Below are 14,796 nucleotides of genomic sequence, written 5' to 3'. Positions count from 1 at the left end.
AAGTGGAGGTCCGGGGGCCAAATCTGGCCCGCCGCATCATTTTGTGCGGTCCGAGAAAGTAAATAATGGTTTACTTTCTCGGGCCGCACAAAATTATGCGGCGGGCCAGATTTGGCCCCCGGACCTCCACTTGAACACCAATAGAGGTGTATTGCGCCGTTTAAAATATCCTCATGGTTTACTTTCTCGGACCGCACAAAATTATGTGGCGGGCCAGATTTGGCCCCCGGGCCTCCACTTGGACACCAATAGAGGTGCATTGTGCCATTAAAAATATCCTCATGGTTTACTTTCTCGGACCGCACAAAATGATGCGGCGGGCTACATTTGGCCCCCGAGCCTCCACTTGGACACCAATAGAGGTGCATTGTGCCTTTTAAAATATCCTCATGGTTTACTTTCTCGGACCGCACAAAATGATGCGGCGGGCCACATTTGGCCCCCGGACCTCCACTTGGACACCAATGGAGGTGCATTATCCTGTTTAAAATATCCTCATGGTTTACTTTCTCGGGCCGCACAAAATGATGCAGCGGGCCACATTTGGCCCCCGGGCCTCCACTTGGACACCAATGGAGGTGCGTTATCCTGTTTAAAATATCCTCATGGTTTACTTTCTCGGACCGCACAAATTGATGTGGCGGGCCACATTTGGCCCCCGGGCCTCCACTTGGACACCAATAGAGGTGCATTGTGCCGTTTAAAATAATCTCATGGTTTACTTTATCGGACCGCACAAAATGATGCGGCGGTCCAGATTTGGCCCCCGGGCCTCCACTTGGACACCTACAGAGGTGCTGTCATTACACCCCCGGTCCACACGAGGGCACTGTGATCCCAACGGTTGTTTGCAAAGCACTTATTATTGAGAGATGATGTCTCGAATGCGGAAGTCGTTTATGTGAAAGAGGTCGTCGTTACACATGTAGTCCACAGGACGGCGCAAGGATCCCAGCGCTTTACGCAAAGCTCTTTTTATCGAAAGAAGAAGATGAATCGAATGCGGAAGTCGTTGATGTCATCCACACGAGGGAATTTACGCACGCGCTATATCCTGGACTTCCCCCGGACTGACGTCAGAGAGGAACCCAGGAAGTGGGAGACGAATTCATTGCGTGTTCTTTTGTTTGTAGACTGTTTTTTTCGGCGTTTTATCGCAAGATCTAAATGGGGGAATCTACAGTAAATACAACCGAGTCACGTTTGATAGATTACACGACCAGTAGTCCGCAAGAAGGGAGTTTTTTGGGCTGATTTTGTGCACTCTTTGCTGCAGGCTGTACAAGGAAAGTCAGGAATAAGGTAAGGCATGCTGCAAATGTCTACTACAAACGCCTCTTGGTGAATATTTCTATTAGTAAAACGTGTACTTGTTTTCTGTTGAGCTTGATCCTCCAAACCCAGATCAGATCGAAACATTTTGCCAACCTCCACAATTGAATGAACTATTTTCCCAATCAATGACAACATGGCTCAAATATTGACCTTTCCTCTTGAAGAAAGAATGTGTATTTTTTATTGCTTTTAAAAGATCTAGCATGAGGACAAGCCTGACTGAAAATAATGCATCGAACAATGTTGACATTTGATGAAATTGTTACATTGACTATTAACAGACTAATATTTTTGGGTGGGAGGGATGGTTATCAGTTTTAATGGGCATGCGCAGTGGGGCCGAGGGCGTGTTTTGCAACTTGGAGGGGGTGTCGTTTTGTGGGTGGGATGTACGCAAACTTCATGGGCATGCGCAGTTGGGCCGAGGGCGTGTTTTGACACTTGGAGGGGAGTGTTGTCTTGTGGGTGGGATGTGTTCAGATTTTATGGGCATGCGCAGGGGTGCCGAGGGCGTGTTTTGACTCTTGGAGGGGTGCGTTTGTGTGCGCGGGTGGGTGCGTCTGGCTCAAAGTCCGCCCACCGACTCTCGGAAGGCTTGGAAGGCAAGGGGATTGCCAGGGTTTGAGTCGACGTTTTGCCCCATTTCATGCCGAAGGGGCGTATCCAACGTAAAAGTGCCTGAAATGAAGCCAAACTGCTCGGATCAGAGGCCAAATGTCTTCCCAACACTCTTGGTAGTCACTTGCCATGCATTCCAAGCCTGAAAATCCAAATATGTCATCTGACAATATGATGATAGGCTTCATTAACTCTGCCCACTGGGTAACATTCTCCTCTTTTCTTGCCCTTCAAAGCTTAAATAAGTGATTATGATGTCCAAATTGCCCATTTTGAGCCCCTTGCATACTTTTTCCAATTGTTGTTCATATTTGGTGAGATTTTAGTGTTGTGTTCATAGTCAGTTGGCTTGAGTAGACAGATTTCATAGGCGCTCCATTGATTGTGACTAAGTGGATGGGTTCCCTCCTTAGACCTTTGGCCTCCAAAACCCACAATCGTACCTGATACGTGTCCAAAGTTGCTCAAAATATGATGTGCATCTTTTAACAATGTGCACATCCTCTATTTGTGGTCAGTAGAGTCCCATTTCAGGCAAAGTGTGCCACAAAAGGCCACATTTATAGGGGCCTCAGAGGTCTCTGGTCGGCAAAAAATGGCTTTTTCCTCAATGTTTTGTGTTTAAAACATGCAATCTGAGTCAAATTGGATTAGTTCTAACGAAAACATGTCATTTTGTTTACAGGAGCGGAGGCCCGGAAGATGGAGTTGCTTCCACGTCCATCAACCTGCGCCACACAAGTGCTAACATAGGTAGGAAATGTTGAATGTATATTTGTATTGAAAAACATGTTTTTAAGATGTATTTATCATGCTAGTAATTGAATAGCTTGAATTAGAACCACATTTATTTGACCACCCGTGTAGAGCTCAAAATAATAATGTCATTGTAGGTCTTACAGTCCAAGATGCTAATACTACTTTCAGGCATCATTGTATGTAAGGTTATGTAAGGCTAATTATGTGATTGTAAAGTCATATCAATGCTAGAATTGTCACTGATGCTAAAGCTATTTTTGCACTCGCATCACCTTATGTACAGTCAGATGTAAACATTGCCAGGCTAATTATTTGTTGGTGATGCTCATGCTATTTTTGCGCTTGCATCATCTCATGTAAGGTTACTTATCATTATCAGTAGACTATATATGTGACTGTAATGTGGTATGAATGCTAGAATGGTCACTGATTGTTCTCGTTGTCGTCTTCTTGACAGGATGGGGGACGTTTTGGAGGTACACGGCGCCTCCGGAGGGGCCCGCGCTGCAGCCCGATGGCTCCTGGACACTGGCGTGACCTGTCGTGACCTGGCTGGGTATGTGACGTTGCCCGTTTCAGCTTCTGCGGTGGCATCTGGTGCCGTCAGAATGTCAAAAAAGCCATTTTTTGCTCACAATATATTGTTGAAATGGAATCAGTCTTTGTCTTTTATTGCTAAATGCACCCTTACTAAGTTTAAAATAGGTGTTTTCCTTCAAAATGTGTCTTTTTGGGGCACAAAACATCCACCAAAAAGAGCTCTCGGAAAACGGGGCCTCAGAAAAGCAGAAAATCTTCCCGGCAACGAGACATGTCACGTTTCGGCCATCCAATCAGAGGCCTTAAAAATTGGATTTAGCCACCTCCCCTCTATGCAAATCTATGCAAATTTGGATTTAACTCCGCCCTGGCCTCGCCCACCGGGACAGCCAATCAGAGCACGGCATTTGGCCGGACACGCCCCCTTTTCCCAAAAAACTGCGTTTTTTGGACCGAAACCCCGCCTCCCGCTACAAAGCCAGCCCCCCCTGACTAAAGCCCACCCATTCCGAGAGAACCAATCGCATGGCAGTATTCGCCTCCCCACTTCCTGACTCTACACCAATCAGTGAATAGACGCCCCTTCCCGGAGAACCAATCAGTTGGCAGCATTCACCTTCCACTTCCTGATTCTACACCAATCAGTGAATGGACACCCCTCTCCCAGAAAACCAATCAACTGGCTGCATTCAATTTTCACTTCCTTATTTTAAACCAATCAGTAAAGCCAATTTAGGTATTCCACCAATCTCTGGCTAGTCATTTGCATAGCCACACCCAAAAAATTATAAAAAATAAATAAAAAAAAAATAAAAAATAAAATTAAAATAAATAAAATAGTTATAATAATAAAAAATTAGAAGAAAGGAGTTTGTTTTTTGTTTAACTTTATTTGTTTTTCTTTCAGAGCAAAAGTCCAAAGTTCGATGTCTTGAAGTTCTTCTTCAAACCAGTAGGAGTCGGATTGGAACAGAGTGAGGAGAGATCTGAAGACAAAAAAAAGTAAGTTAAGTGCAAGTCAAGTACAATTCAAGTTAGTTAAGTGCAAGTCTAGTGCAAGACAAGTTAAATGCAAGTCTAGTGCAATTTAAGTTAGTTAAGTGCAAGACAAGTGCAAGACAAGTAAGTGTAAAGTGCAAGACAAGTTTAAAGTGCAAGACAAGTAAGTTTAAAGTAGAAGTCAAGCAAGTTAAAGGTGCAAAAGAAGTTAAAAAAGCATGCAAAGAAGTCAAGTACATCCAAAGAATTGTGCAAACGACGATAAGACTCACCATAGAAAGATGCGATGTCACTTGTTCTTGACTTGAGCAGGAGGGCAGCAACTGGATGACTTCAACTGTGGAAGGACTTCATTTGATGTCATGTCACTTGTTCTTGAGCAGGATGGAAGCATTTGGACTTCAACTGTGGAAGAACTGGACAACTTCAACTGTGGAAGAATTACATTGCAATCCAGACAATTGTCACGAAGGAGTTCACACGGAGGCAAAACAGTTTGTCTTTTTATTTTAATTTTCCAGAATTCAGCATTGAAGTCAATCAGCTTGTTGTCTCACAGGTGCAGCACTTGGGGCTGACTGGTCAAGGCGGGGCTCTAATATGGCGTCTTCACTGGAATGAGTCTGCGCACAAGAAAGTGGGTAAACATTTCATTTAGTCATTTTTACCGTCTGTATGGTATACCTTTACTCACCTTTGTATTACAATCAAGCCTAAAAAAAATCTGCTACAGTTACCTTGAGTTGCAGCGCCCTCCGGTGGACACGAGGAAACTAGTCTGCAAAAGAGAGTGGAAGGTAAAACATAGTTCACAATAGAACGTGTTCACGTCCACCATTTTGTGTTGCAGTGTGCACTACTAACCTACTGGACGTCGTGGTGGATGAAATCCGACTGGAAGAAACAAAGACAGAAGTCAAAATTGGACATGGTGAGTCATCTCAGGCGTTATTACCTTCAAATTTGTTACACTGCTCACGGCTTCTGAAACAGATTAATAGACACATTTGCACTTGGATCAATTGTTTGCTCGTTTCACCTGTGCTGCTTACCTGCAGGGTCGAATATCTTGGAAAAGGTCTGCAAAAGAAAAAGGAGAAAGAGTCAAACAGTATGGTTTAACAGCCATTGTTCGTGCAAAGTGGACCATCTGGCAGAATACTTACCAACTGCAGCCTGTGAAGGAAGAAATGGACCGTTAAGTATTTTCAAGGTTGATTTGGAATATTTAAAGTACTTACTTGCTTCTTTTTGCACATTTGTGAGCTGTTGAAACAAGAGAAATGTAAGTCAGTCTCAAATAAAAAAGTGAAAAGACTTGGGAATAGTACTTACTTTGGCTTTCCAGTGTGGAGCGACGCGCAGCATTCATTAAATGAAAAAGACCGTCTGCGAAAATGCTTCCTCTTTAAATACTTTTTCGGAAGTGACGTAATTGCGCTTAAAAAATAAAAGTTTAAAAAATAATTTGAATGAGTCCTTCAAATTGAAAAGCGAGCGACCGGGACTCGTACCCGGGTCTCCCAAGCCAGAGTCTAATGCTCTACTCATGAGACTAATGAGCAGATGACGTAGAGCGATCTCATAGTGTATATGTCCCAGTCTTAGTCACTCACATTCGGTAGACTGTCAAAAAAAAGGGTAAATATGACTTCCAATTTTTGAATTTGCAAAGCGTTGGTGGTCTAATGGTTAAAGACACTGACTGCGAATACTTTGGACTCGGGTTCGATCCTCTCTCTTGCCTTTGCCACTCTAGCATTTAATTCGTGAATGCAGCTGAGAGTGGGAATCGAACCCGGGTCGCCTGCATCGCAGGCAATGACTTATACCATTCGCCACCTCGGCTGGATTTCCGCCGAAATTTCTCCCGTAGAAGTCCTAAATAATACCCAAAACACTTAGCGCATTTCGATGCAAGCGAAGTCAATGAATGTACTACAGTGATGCACTGGTAACAAGGAGTTGGTTGGAAAAACAATTGCAGAGTGTAATGCTTAAAAGTGTCACAAGATGGCAGCCGAACATGTCCAGTCAGGCACACTCCAGGTGTCCAGGTATACTAAATACCATGTACTATACGAGGAAACAGCATACTTAGTTGGTTGGAAAAGCCATTGCAAAGTGCAATGCCTTAAAACTGCCAAAAGAGGGCAGACAGTAAGAACATGTCTATTCAGGCACATTCAGGACAATGTGTGTCCAGGAATTCTACATAAGTACGTAGTTGGTTGGAAAAGCCATTGCAAAGTGCAATGCCTTAAAACCGCCAAAAGAGGGCAGACAGTTAGAATATGTCTATTCAGGCACATTCAGGACAATATGTGAGTCCAGGTAGTATTCTACATAAGTACGTAGTTGGTCGGAAAAGACATTGCCAAGTGCAATGCCCAAAAATCGCCACAGGAGGTATCAGGTCGAACATGTCTTGTCGTGAATAACATAGCATGTATTCATACATGCATACAGTCACAACACAAATTCAAGGAATTAAGAATTGTTATGGTTTGTTACTTTATTGGAGAGGGCTCAAGATGAATATTGCACATCATTTATATGAGCAAGATGAGGCTGACGCTGAGGAGAACATTGAAAATAAAGTTCGACCAAATACACAAGTGCCTTGTCTGCTTTTGTCATGAAATAAACACAAAACAAAGTTGGTTGTCATGCATGGGATCGCAAGTGGAAGTCAGCCGTCTGCCTGCAGAAACAAGTCCAGTCTGCACCAAGAGAGGAACAAGCATTAAAGCTGCACCTGGCTGTGAATACATGGATAAAAGAACAATGACATGAGAACGGCCGAACGAACAGTTGACGCATTAACAATGACGCTAATATGAAGCGGATGAGTCCACTCACCTCATCTGGCCATGATTCTGACACGCTTAACAGTCGCACCTTCGTATCTTGTTTCTATTGACCGCATAGTACGCTTAAAAAGACTACATTTACCTAAAATTATGCGTAGAAGGATTGTTTTGATCGGCTGCTGGTTACCACGACTTCCGCATTGGAGGATCTTCTTCTTACAATAAGAGCGCTTTGCAAACAACACTTGTGACTACGCTGCCATCGTGTGGACCGGGGGTGTAATGACAGCACCTCTGTTGGTGTCCAAGTGGAGGCCCGCGGGCCAAATCTGGCCCGCCGCATCATTTTTTTGCGGTCCAATAAAATAAACCATGAGGATATTTTAAAAGGCACAATGCACCTCTATTGGTGTCCAAGTGGAGGCCCGGGGGCCAAATCTGGCCCGCCGCATCATTTTTTGCGGTCCGAGAAAGTAAACCACGAGGATATTTTAAACGGGACAATGCACCTCTATTGGTGTCCAAGTGGAGGCCCAGGGGCCAAATCTGGCCCGCCGCATCATTTTTTGCGGTCCGAGAAAGTTAACCATGATTACTTTCTCGGACCGCAAAAAATGATGCGGCGGGCCACATTTGGCCCCCGGGCCTCCACTTTAACACCAATAGTGGTACTTGTGCCTTTTAAAACATCCTCATGGTTAACTTTCTCGGACCGCAAAAAATGATGCGGCGGGCCACATTTGGCCCCCGGGCCTCCACTTTGACACCAATAGTGGTACTTGTGCCTTTTAAAACATCCTCATGGTTGACTTTCTCGGACCGCAAAAAATGATGCGGCGGGCCACATTTGGCCCCCGGGCCTCCACTTTGACACCAATAGAGGTGCATTGTGCTGTTTAAAAAACATCCTAAGACAGATAGTCGATTCATGGTCGTTTATGAGAACCAGTGCCGTCATTACATCTCCGGTCCACACGAGGGCATCGTAGTCGCAACGGTTGTTTGCTAAGCGCTCTTATTGAAAGAAGAAGAGCCTCCAATGCGGAAGTCGTGGTAAATAGCAGCCGTTCAAAACAATTCGTCTCCTGGGCATAATTTTAGGTAAATGTAGTCTTTTTAAGCGTACTATGCGGTCAATAGAAACAAGATACGAAGGTGCGACTGTTAAGCGTGTCGGAATCATGGCCAGATGAGGTGAGTGGACTCATCCGCTTCATATTAGCGTCATTGTTAATGCGTAACTGTTCGTTCGGTCGATCGAACACGTTCTCATATCATTGTTCTTTTATCCATTTATTCACAGCCAGGTGCAGCTTTAATGCTTGTTCCTCTCTTGGTGCAGACTGGACTTGTTCCTGCAGGCAGACGGCTGATTTCCACTTGTCATGTTATGACCACCAACTTTATATTGTGTTTATTTCGTGACAAAAGCAGACAGACAAGGCACTTGTGTATTTGTGTGAACTTTATTTTCAATATGCTCCCCAGCGTCAGCCTCATCTTGCTCATATAAATGATGTGCAATATTCATCTTGAGCCCTCTACAATAAAGTAACAAACCATAACAATTCTTAATTCCTTGAATTTGTGTTGTGACTGTATGCATGTATGCAGACATGCTATTTTATTCTCCACAAGACATGTTAAACCCAATGCCCTCCTGTGGCGGTTTTTGGGCATTGCACTTGGCAGTGTCTTTTCCAACCAACTACGTACTTATGTAGAATACCTGGACTCACATATTGTCCTGAATAGACATGTTCTAACTTTCTGCCATCTTGTGGCGGTTTTCAGGAATTGCAATTTGCAATGACTTTTCCAACCAACCAAGTATGCTGTTTCCTAGTATACATTAATGTAGTATACTTGGACTCCTCTCACGTATTGTCCCATGAGTGTGCCTGACTGGACATGTCTTGTTCGGCTGCCATCTTGTGACACTTTTAAGCATTACACTCTGCAATTTCTTTTCCAACCAACTCCTTGTTACCAGTGCATCACTATAGTATACATTCATAGACTTCGCTTGCATCGAATTGCGCTAAGTGTTTTGGGTATTATTTAGGACTTTTACGGAAGAAATTTCGTCGGAAAACCAGCCAAGGTGGCGAATGGCATAAGTCATTGCCTGCGATGCAGGCGACCCGGGTTCGATTCCCACTCTCAGCTGCATTCACGAATTAAATGCTAGAGTGGTAAAGGCAAGAGTGAGGATCGAACCCGAGTCCAAAGTATTAGCAGTTAGTGTCTTTAACCATTAGACCACCAACGCTTTGCAAATTCAAAAATTGGAAGTCATATTTACCCTTTTTTTTGACAGTCTACCGAATGTGAGTGACTAAGAATGGGACATATACACTATGAGATTGTACTACGTCATCTGCTCATTAGTCTCATGAGTAGAGCATAAGACTTTGGATTGGGAGACCCGGGTACGAGTCCCGGCCGTTCGCTTTTCAATTTGAAGGACTCATTCAAATTATTTTTTAAACTTTTATTTTTTTAGCGCAATTACGTCACTTCCGAAAAACTATTTAAAGAGGAAGCATTTTCGCAGGCGGTCTCTTTCATTTAATGAATGCTGCGCGTCGCTCCACACTGGAAAGCCAAAGTAAGTACTATTCCCAAGTCTTTTCACTTTTTTTATTTGAGACTAACTTACATTTCTCTTGTTTCAACAGCTCACAAATGTGCAAAAAGAAGCAAGTAAGTACTTTAAATATTCCAAATCAACCTTGAAAATACTTAATGGTCCATTTCTTCCTTCACAGGCTGCAGTTGGTAAGTACTTTGAATATTCCAAATCAAGCTCAAAAATACTTAATGGATCTTGTTTCTTCCTTCACAGGCTGCAGTCGGTAAGTATTCTGCCAAATGGTCCACTTTGCACGGAAAATGGCTGTTAACCGTACTGTTTGACTCTTTCTCCTTTTCTTTTGCAGGTCACTTCCAAAATGTCCGACCCTGCAGGTAAGCACAGGTCAAACGAGCAAACAATTAATTCACGTGCAAATCTAACTGTCTATTAATCTGTTGCAGAAGCTGAGAGTAGAGTGACAAAGTTTGAGGTAAGAACGCTTAAGATACCTTACCATGTCCAATTTTGACTTCTATCTTTGATTCTTGCAGTCGGATTTCATCCACGACGTCGTCCAGTAGGTTAGTGCACACTGCAACACGAAATGGTGGACGTGAATACTGTCCAACTTTGACGTTTTTTTACGCCACGCTTCTGAACACTTTTCCTGACTAGTTTCCTCGTGTCCACCGGAGGGCGCTGCAGCTCAAGGTAACAATCAGTGTTCGTCAAGCTTAATTGTACTGCAAAGGTGAGTCAATGTGCACTATTAAGACAAAGTACAACTGAATATGCTTACCCACTTTCTTGTTTGCAGACTCATTCCAGTGGAGACGCCATTTTGGAGACCTGCCTTGACCCTGCCCCAACTGCTGCCTGCACCTGTGAGACAACGAGCTGATTATCTTGATTGCTGAATTCTGGAAATAAAATAAAAGGACAAAATGTTTTGCCTCCGTGTGAACTCCTTCGTGACAATTGTCTGGATTGCAATGTAATTCTTCCACAGTCGTCCAGTTGAAGTCCAGATGCTGCCCTCCTGCTCAAGAACATGTGACATCTCATCAAATGAAGTTCTTGCACAGCTGAAGTCCACTTCTTCCACTGTTGCTGCCTTCCTGCTCAAGTCAAGTACAAGTGACATTGCATCATTCTTAAGGTAAGTATTATCGCCGTTTGCACATTTCTTTGAATGCACTTAACTTGCTTGTCTGCACTTTTTACTTGCTCTACTTCATTTCTTATTCTACTGCACTTTAACTTGCTTGTCTGCACTTTAACTTGCTTGTCTGCACTTTAACTGGCTTGTCTGCACTTCTTACCCTACTGCAATTTTTTAACTTTCTCTACTGCACTTTTTAAACTTACTGTACTGCCCTCAACTTGCACTTTACTTACCTGTCTGCACTAAACTTACACTTTACTTACTTGGTCTGCACTAGACTTGCACTTTACTTACTTGGTCTGCACTAGACTTGCACTTTACTTACTTGGTTTGCACTAGACTTGCACTTAACTTACATTTTTTTGTCTTTAGGTCTCCACACTCTGTTGCGGTCCGACTCCTACTACTGGTTGAAGGAAGAACTTCAAGACATCAAACTTTGGACTTTTGCTCTGAAAGAAAAACAAATAAAGTTGAACAAAAAACAAACTTCTTTCTTCTAACTTTTTATTATTATTACTATTTTATTAAAATTATTTATTTTTTATTTTATTTTAATTTTTTTTTAAAAAAAAATTGGGTGTGACTATGCAAATGACTAGCCCGGGATTGGTGGAGAAATAAATTCAAGTTCTCTGATTGGTTTAGAATAAGGAAGTGAAAATAGGATGCTGCCACCTGATTGGTTCTCTGGGAGAGCGGTGTCCATTCACTGATTGGTGTAGAATCAGGAAGTGGAAGGTGAATGCTGCCACCTGATTGGTTCTCTCGGAAGGGGCGTCTATTCACTGATTGGTGTAGAATCAGGAAGTGGAGAGGCAAATACTGCCATTTGATTGGTTCTCTCGGAGTGGGTGGGCTTTAGCCAAGGAGGCTGGCTTTATGGCAGGGAGGCGGGGTTTCGGTCCAAAAAACGCCGAATTTTGGAAAAAGGGGGCGTGTCCGGCCAAATGCCGTGCTCTGATTGGCTGTCCCGGTGGGCGAGGCCAGGGCGGGGCTAAATCCAAATTTGCATAGATTTGCATGGAGGGGAGGTGGCTAAATCCAATTTTTAAGGCCTCTGATTGGTTGGCCGAGTCGTGACACGTCTCGTTGTCAGGAAGATTTTCGGCTTTTCTGAGGCCGGTTTTCCAGAGAGCTCTTTTTGGTGGCCCTTTTATGCCCCAAAAAGACACTTTTTGAAGGAAAAACCCTATTTTTAACTTAGTAGGGATGCATTTAGCAATAAAAGACAAAGACTGATTCCATTTCAACAATGTATTGTTAGCAAAAAATGGCTTTTTTGACATTCTGACGGCATCAGATGCCACTGCACAAGCTGAAACGGGAGACGTCACATACCCAGTCAGGTCACGCCAGTGTCCAAAAGCCATCGGGCTGCAGCGCAGGCCCAAACGTAGGCGCTGTGTACGTCCAAAACGTCCACAATCCTGTCAAAAAGACGACAACGAGAGCAGTCAGTGACCATTCCAGCATTCATACCACATCAGAGACACATAATTAGTCTACCGATAAAGAGAAGTAACCTTAAATAAGATGATGCGAGCGCAAAAGTACCATTAGCATCATGAACAAATAATAAGCCTACCAATAATTACATGTAACTTTAGATAAAATGATGCAAGCGCAAAAATAGCATTAACATCATGAACAAATCATTAGCCTACCAATATTTACATGTACCTATACATAAGATGATGAGAGCAATAAATAGCACTAGCATCATGAACAAATCATTTGCCTACCAATATTTACATGTAACTATACATATGATGATGCGAGCGCAAAAATAGCATTAGTATCTTGAACTGTAATGCCCTCAAAGAAAGCCGTCAGTGACGATTCTAGCATTGATATGACATTACAGTCACATAATTAGCCTTGCCATATTTGTGTGTAACCTTACATACGATGATGCCTGAAAATAGCATTAGCATTTTGAACTGTAAGACCTAGAATTACATTTATAGGCTAAACTTACATTATTATTTTTAGCTCTACAAAAGACCTTCTTGTTTTACACAGGTGGTCAAATAAATGTGATCCTAATTCAAACTACTCAAATACTAGCACGCTGAAAAAACAAATTTCAATACAAATATACATTCAATGAAGCATTTCCTACCTTTGTTAACACTTGTGTCGCGCAGGTTGATGGACGTGGAAGCAACTCCATCTTCCGGGCCTCCGCTCCTGTAAACAAAAAGACATTTTTCGTTAGCACTAATGCAATCTGACATGTTTTAAACACAAAACATTTAGAAAAAAACATTTTTTTGCCAATGAGAGACCTCCGAGGCCCCTATAAATTTGGCCGTTTGCACACTTTGCCTGAAATGGGACTCTACTGACCACAAATAGAGGATGTGCACATTGTTAAAAGATGCACATCATATTTTCAGCAACTTTGGACACGTATCAGATACTATTAGGGGTTTTGGGGGCCAAGGGTCTAAGGAGGTAACCCCTCTACAGGGTCACAATCAATGGAGCGCCTATGAAATCGGTCTACTCAAGCCAACTGACTATGATTATAGCACTAAAAGCTCACCAAATATTAACAGTAATTGTAAAAACTATACATAAGGGTCAATACGGACAATATGGACCCAAATCGATCAACATGGCACATCATTTCACATCCCAATCACTTATCTAAGCTTTGAAGGGCAAGAAAAGAGGAGAATGTTACCCAGTGGGTGGAGCTAAGGAAGCTCCTCATCATATTGTCAGATTAGAATTTCCAATTTGCAGGCTTGAAATGCATGGCAAGTGACTACCAAGAGTATTGGGAAGACTTTTGAACCCTGATCCGAGCAGTTTGGCTTCATTTCATGCACTTTTATGTTGGTCACGCCCCTTCGGCTTGAAATCAGGCAAAACGTCGACTCAAACCCTGGCAATCCCCTTGCCTTCCAAGCCTTCCAAGAGTCGGTGGGCGGACTTTGAGCCAGACGCACCCACCCGCGCACACAAACGCACCCCTCCAAGTGTCAAAACACGCCCTCGGCCCCACTGCGCATGCCCATAGAATCTGAACACATCCCACCCACAAAACAACACTCCCCCCAGGTGTCAAAACACGCCCTCGGCTCCACTGCGCATGCTCATGAAATCTGCACACACCCCAGCCAAAAAAACTACACTCCTCCAAGTGTCAAAACACGCCCTCGTCCCCAATGCGCATGCCCATGAAATCTGCACACACCCCACCCAAAAAACTACACTCCTCCAAATGTCAAAACACGCCCTCGGCCCCAACTGCGCATGCCCATGAAACTTGCATACATCCCACCTACAAAACAATTATTGTTAAAAATAGTTAATCTGACAATTTCATCAAATGTCAACATTGTTCAATGGACTATTTTCAGTCAGCATTGTCCCCATGCTAGATCTTTTAAAAGCATTAACAACTACAAATTCTTTATTCAAAAAGAAAGCTCAGTATTTGAACCATGTGCTCATTGATTGGGGATATGATTCATTAAATTGTGGAGGTTGACAAAATGTTTCCATCTGATCTGTGTTATGACGAGTAAGCTCAACAGAAAACAAGTGCACGTTTTACTGATAGAAATATTCATCAAGAGGCGCTTGTAGTAGAATTTTGCAGCATTTCTTACCTTATTCGTGACTTTCCTTGTGCAGCCTGCACCGGGTGCACCAAATCAGCCCAAAAAACTCGAAAAACTCCTTTCTTGCGGACTACTGTTCGTGGAATCTTTCAAACGTGACTCGGTTGTATTTACTGTAAATCCCCCCATTTAGATCGTGCGATAAAACGCCGAAAAAACCTTTTACAAACAAAACAAAGCGCGAGGAATTCGACTCCCACTTCCTGGGTTTCTCTCTGACGTAATTTGGGGGAAGTCCAGGTTAAGACGCATGCGTAAATTCCCTCGTGCGTAATGACGGCCCCGTTTCACATAAACTACTTCCGCATTCGAGACATCTTCTTTCAATATAAAGTGCTTTGCAAACAACCA

At 43.1% G+C, this 14,796-nt stretch overlaps 4 long non-coding RNA genes across 6 annotated transcripts; 2 read left to right on the top strand and 2 right to left on the bottom strand.

Moving 5' to 3' along the window:
* Positions 1-972: 972 nt before the first annotated feature.
* Positions 973-5,535, top strand: LOC144213535 (uncharacterized). The gene is made up of 7 exons (XR_013329993.1): positions 973-1,302; positions 2,639-2,706; positions 3,170-3,268; positions 4,160-4,254; positions 4,564-4,888; positions 5,102-5,182; positions 5,310-5,535. It is a non-coding gene; the product is annotated as an uncharacterized LOC144213535 (long non-coding RNA).
* Positions 4,746-5,511, bottom strand: LOC144213541 (uncharacterized). 2 transcript variants are annotated; one of them, XR_013329999.1, is made up of 4 exons: positions 5,207-5,511; positions 5,116-5,145; positions 4,989-5,029; positions 4,746-4,874 (listed from the first exon to the last, which is right to left on the bottom strand). It is a non-coding gene; the product is annotated as an uncharacterized LOC144213541 (long non-coding RNA). The 2 variants fall into 2 exon arrangements; XR_013330000.1 differs by having other exon boundaries at positions 5,120-5,145.
* A 4,149-nt stretch (positions 5,536-9,684) lies between the features above and the next one.
* LOC144213534 (uncharacterized) lies at positions 9,685-14,741 on the bottom strand. 2 transcript variants are annotated; one of them, XR_013329992.1, is made up of 7 exons: positions 14,434-14,740; positions 12,933-13,000; positions 12,149-12,237; positions 11,164-11,259; positions 10,442-10,760; positions 10,157-10,234; positions 9,686-10,028 (listed from the first exon to the last, which is right to left on the bottom strand). It is a non-coding gene; the product is annotated as an uncharacterized LOC144213534 (long non-coding RNA). The 2 variants fall into 2 exon arrangements; XR_013329991.1 differs by having other exon boundaries at positions 9,685-10,028; positions 10,157-10,760; positions 14,434-14,741.
* On the top strand, positions 9,746-11,285 carry LOC144213540 (uncharacterized). The gene is made up of 4 exons (XR_013329998.1): positions 9,746-10,132; positions 10,194-10,223; positions 10,318-10,393; positions 10,460-11,285. It is a non-coding gene; the product is annotated as an uncharacterized LOC144213540 (long non-coding RNA).
* Positions 14,742-14,796: the final 55 nt, after the last annotated feature.

This window comes from Stigmatopora nigra, chromosome 20, assembly GCF_051989575.1.
Source record: "Stigmatopora nigra isolate UIUO_SnigA chromosome 20, RoL_Snig_1.1, whole genome shotgun sequence".
In the NCBI taxonomy this organism is placed as follows: Eukaryota; Metazoa; Chordata; class Actinopteri; order Syngnathiformes; family Syngnathidae; genus Stigmatopora; species Stigmatopora nigra.
This window is presented reverse-complemented; position numbering and strand designations above follow the sequence as displayed.